Below are 4,992 nucleotides of genomic sequence, written 5' to 3'. Positions count from 1 at the left end.
CCCCTGTACTTCCATTGGTCCACCGCTGACATCAATCATCCTGTGACCATTGTTGGCTGGAGCATGCGCACTGCTTCCTGGCTTTTGTTGCTCTGCATAAGTTACAAGCGTGAGGGACAAAGTTAAAAACACACAACCACCTGATGCAGCAGCAGCAGCGCTAGTGCTTCCAAATAAACCTGTTGGACTATAACCTGGTGTTCTGGGAATTTTAATTTTGTCCATCCTAATCCAACATCAGCACCTCCAAGTCACGAGTGAGGGAGGAATGTGTTATAAGTGATTTCTGTCTAGGCTTTCTGAATCTCCGGAGAATAGTTCCTGACACTTGGCTAACTATTCTAACTCTAGGGATCTGATTCAGAACAACCGGGTCCTGCCTCCGAACTCTGCCAACCGCGGACTGTCCTTTAACCCTTGTGTCAAGGGAGACTGTCCACAAGGTTAAGTTCAAAAAGGCGAACTCCAAGTTGACTGGTATCAGCCCTTATCCCCACCGGCTGTCACTTTTCCCGTGGCAATTCGAAATACTGCGAGACACACACAGACAGAGCAACAGATGTTTATTCAATCTTCGAAGATTGGGCGAGTTCCAAAAAGGACTTCGGAAATCGCAACGGGAGATTTTACAGCACTAATACTTATACATTATTTTTCCATTCAAATACATTGGTGATAATTCCATTGGTTTAAACATCTCACGCTATGGATTTTTCTTACATTAAAAATCATTAATGACAATTCCATTGGTTAAAGCATTTCACGCTTTTCTCTGCCAATTTTTTTAATTAAAATGTTATATTATTTTACAATTTCTGCTACTAGTTATAACATTTATTGATGTCATGAAAAGAGCTTTCATTGTATATTGCCCTCTGTGTCTAACTGAAGCATTCCTTGGTTTCTTGCCCAAGGTTACCATGTTCCTGGCATAACAGAGGTAACTTCTAGTTCATGCTTCATTATGGCCTAGTCGATCATTAGTTTCATAATTTAGTTTTTATTCATTAAACCTCAGTTTTAGTACAGTGAGTGTGTGTGTAGGTGTGTGAGTGAGTGTGTGTGTATGTATGTGTGTGAGAGTGTGTGTATGTGTGTGTGTGAGTGAGTGTGTGAGTGTGTGTGTGTGTGTGTATGTATGTGTGTGTGTGAGTGAGTGTATGTGAGTGTGAGTGAGTGTGTGTGTGAGTGAGTGTATGTGAGTGTGTGTGTGTGTGTGTAGGTGTGTGTATGTGTGTGTGAGTGAGTGTGTGTGTATGTGTGTGGGATATGTGTGAGGTGTGTGTGTGTGTGTGTGTGTGAATGCATGAAACTGCAGAAATTACATTAACCATATCAATTGTATAACATAAGAACTAGGAACAGGAGAAGACAATCCTGCCCTTTGAGCTTGCTCTGCCATTCAATAAGATCATGGCTGATCACTTCGTGGACACAGAACCATTTACCCATGTTCTCACCGTATTCTTTAATTAATTATTTCTGTTTTGAAAAAAAGCTACCTTAGCTTTAAAAACGTTTACTGTACAAACATCAACTACTTCCCTGGGCAATGAATTCCATTGAGGTTAAGAAGTTCCTTTCCAATTCAGTCCTAAATTTGCTGCCTCTAATCTTGAGGTGATGCCATCTTGTCCTAGATTCACCTGCCAGTGGAAACATCCTCTCTACTTCTATTTTATCCATTTCATTCATTATTTTATATGTTTCCATTCTTCTGAATTCCAATGAATATAATCCCAATCTACTCCGTCTCTGTTAAGCCAACCCCCTCAACTCTGGAATCAACCTAGTTAATCTCCTCTGCACCCCCTCTCGTGCCAGTACATCCTTTCTCAACTAAGGAGATAACAACTACATGGAGTACTCCAGGTGTGGCCTCACCAGCACCCAATACAGCTGGAACATAACATCTGCTTTTAAGCACAATCCCTTCAGCATAGAAGGACAAAATTGCATTTGCCTTCAGAATTGATTGTTATACCTGGTGACCAACTTCACGCAGTAGGATACTCAGGTGCCTCTGCTTAGCAAAAATGCAACTTTTTAAAATTCAATTAATAATCTCTTTTAATGTTACTCCAACCAAACAGTATGACATTACATTTATGAACATTATATTCCATATGACCGACCATTGCCCACTCACTCAATGTATCTATGTTCCTCTGCAAAGTTCCACAGTCCTGCGCACACTTTGTCCTGCTACTCATCATCGTGTCATAAGCAAACTTTAACACCCTAAATGTGGTCCCCAACTCCAAATCATCTGTATCAATTCTAAATAATCGCAGTCCCAACACTGATCCCTGAGGCACACAACTAGTCACTGATTGCCAGCCAGGATAATATGCATTTATCCCCACACTTTGCTTCCTGTTAGTCAACCAATCTTCTATCCATGCTAATACTATACCCCTAATGCCATATACCTTTATATTATGCAACAGCCTCTTGCACAGCACCTTTTGAAGGCCTTTTGGAAATCCAGGTACACTGCATCCACTGGGTCCACATTGTCCAACTTGCTTGAAATGTCTTCATAGAATTCCAAAGATTTTTCAAGCATGACCTGCCCTTCATGAACCCATGCTGTATCTGTCCAATGGGACAATTTCTATCAAGTCCCTGCTATTTCTTCCTTGATACTAGATCAAAGCATCATTCCCACTATAGAGAAGAAGCTGTCTGGGGTATAATTACCCATCTTTTGTCCACCTCCTTTTAAAACAGTGGCGTCACTTTTGCTGCTTTCCAAACTGCTGAGACTGCCATGAAGTCCAGTGAATTTTGGAAAATTACTGTCAGTGCATTTGCTATTTCTCCTGGGATACATTCTGTCAGGGAAAAGAGAATTTTCTATTATTAGCTCAATTACCTCCAACAGTCCAAAACTAGGTGTTCTGTAATAATGATAGCTTCCATATCCTCACCTACCTTTGTGTCTTTGTTAATTACTGGCAAGATATTAGTATCCTCCCACTGTGATGTCCCGTAACTAAATGCTCCTCCTCTTTTTCCAAAAGACCAACGTTTACTTTTGCCACTCTTTTCTCATTATTTATGTTTATAGAAACATTTGCTATCTGTCTTTATAGTCTGTGCTAGTTTATTTTTCTCATGTTCGAGCTTACATTTCTTTGTAACTCTTCTGTGGCTTTCTGTTGACCTTTAAAGTTTTCCCAGTTCTAGTTTCATGCTGGTTTTGGCCACTTTGTATGCCTTTCAATTTGATCACTTTCCTTAGATACCCATCGTAGAGAACACCTTTTCTTACAGTCCTTCCATTTCACTGGAATATACCTTTGCTGAGGACTTTGGAAAATGTCTTTGAAAATCTTCCACTGCTCATCAACTGTCCCACCATAAAATCTTTGTTTCCAGTCTACGTTATCAAGGTTCTCCCTCATTCTATTGTAGTTCCTCATGTCCAAGCACAGGACCCAGGTATTATATTTTATCTTCACACTCTCCATATGTATTAAATTCAACCATACAGTGATCACTTCTTCCGAGAGGATCCCTAACTCTGAGGTCACTAATTATTCCTGTCTCATTGCAGAGGGTCAGATCTTGGATAGCTTGCTCCCTTGTAGATCCATTTCATACTGTTCAAGTAAAATATCACAGATACACTTAATGAACTCCTCATAGCTACCCTGACTGAGCTGGTTTGACCAAAATACATGTACATTAAAATCACCCATGATAATAACCGTACCATTTTTACAGGCATTAGTTATTTCTTTGTTTATTGCCCATCCCAATATGATGTTATTATTTGGTGGCCTATACACTGCACCTATCAGTGACTTTCTTGGTAGAATTTTGAATGCATCATTCCTGTTTCTCCTAATGTATGGCAAAAACAACAACTACTCGTATTGTATGGAATCTTTCACAATGGCAAATGTCCTAATCTTTAAGGATGATAGAATAGGTTTAGGGAGACGATTTGGAAGGACTTCTGCCCTTGACACTTCCAATTGTGGAGTGATGCAGATGGGGCAGGTTGGAAAGGAACATGCAAAGGGGAAATGGAGGAGTGCAGGCAGTGTATAAGGTCTTAAGGACAGAGGAGGTTCCAGACTGAGTCTGTCTGTGATAGAGAGTATGGCTGCCTCATGGAGTTGAAGCTCTGCAATGGGTTCATGCAAGTCATGTTAGTCGAGGATAGTATAATGGTGGCTGAGATAGCTTTTCATGAGGACTTGTCTCCTGAGGTAGTGTGGGCTGAGGTAGAAACAGAAGGGGAGAGGTCACACTGCTTGGAGTTTTTTATAGGCCTCCACAGAGTTCTAGGGAAGTGGAAGAGAGGATTAGCAAAATTATTCTGGAAGAGCAAAAGTCCCAGGTGGGCATTGTCTATAAACCTCAGGCACATGCGCAGTTTGGTTCCTATGTAGACATGCGCAGTGTCACATTGATCAGGACAGAGAGAGACTGGCGATCGCTGCTTCAGAGAGCGGCGCTCAGAGCCGGGGTGTGGGAGCCTCGCTGGGAGAAAGGAGCGGAGAGAATTCACAAGTGCGGGATACAGGTTAAAAAAAAAACGAAAAAGCCCCTCCAGGCCCGGGAAGGAGGTGGCGGTCTCTGATCAGGGAAGCGGCTCAGGGTCACGGCCGCCATTTGTTTGAGGGAAGAGGGACGCGGTCAGGGCCGCCATGTTGAGAAGGTCAAGTGCAGGAGGGCGGGGCTATCGGGGTCTGTAGAACAATCAGAGGAAAGGGAAGCCCCATTGTTCCTGATGAATTCCATGAACACAGCGTCACTGGGCGGTCCCGCAGGAATCTCCTCTCTCAGTCCCTGCTGTGATGTTTCACCCCAATCACAACCAGCAGCTCTCCTCCTCTCTCAGCTCCCCTTCTGTCCTTCCTGCAGCATCTGTCCCCTGGGGCATTGAGCTGCCTGTCCTGTCCCTCCCTCAGCTGTTGTTCTGTAATCCCTGTGATATCCCAGTCCCATCTTAGATTACTTCACTAAAGACAGGAA

The sequence above is a fragment of the Hemiscyllium ocellatum genome, unplaced genomic scaffold (genome assembly GCF_020745735.1).
Source record: "Hemiscyllium ocellatum isolate sHemOce1 unplaced genomic scaffold, sHemOce1.pat.X.cur. scaffold_3230_pat_ctg1, whole genome shotgun sequence".
In the NCBI taxonomy this organism is placed as follows: Eukaryota; Metazoa; Chordata; class Chondrichthyes; order Orectolobiformes; family Hemiscylliidae; genus Hemiscyllium; species Hemiscyllium ocellatum.
This window is presented reverse-complemented; position numbering follows the sequence as displayed.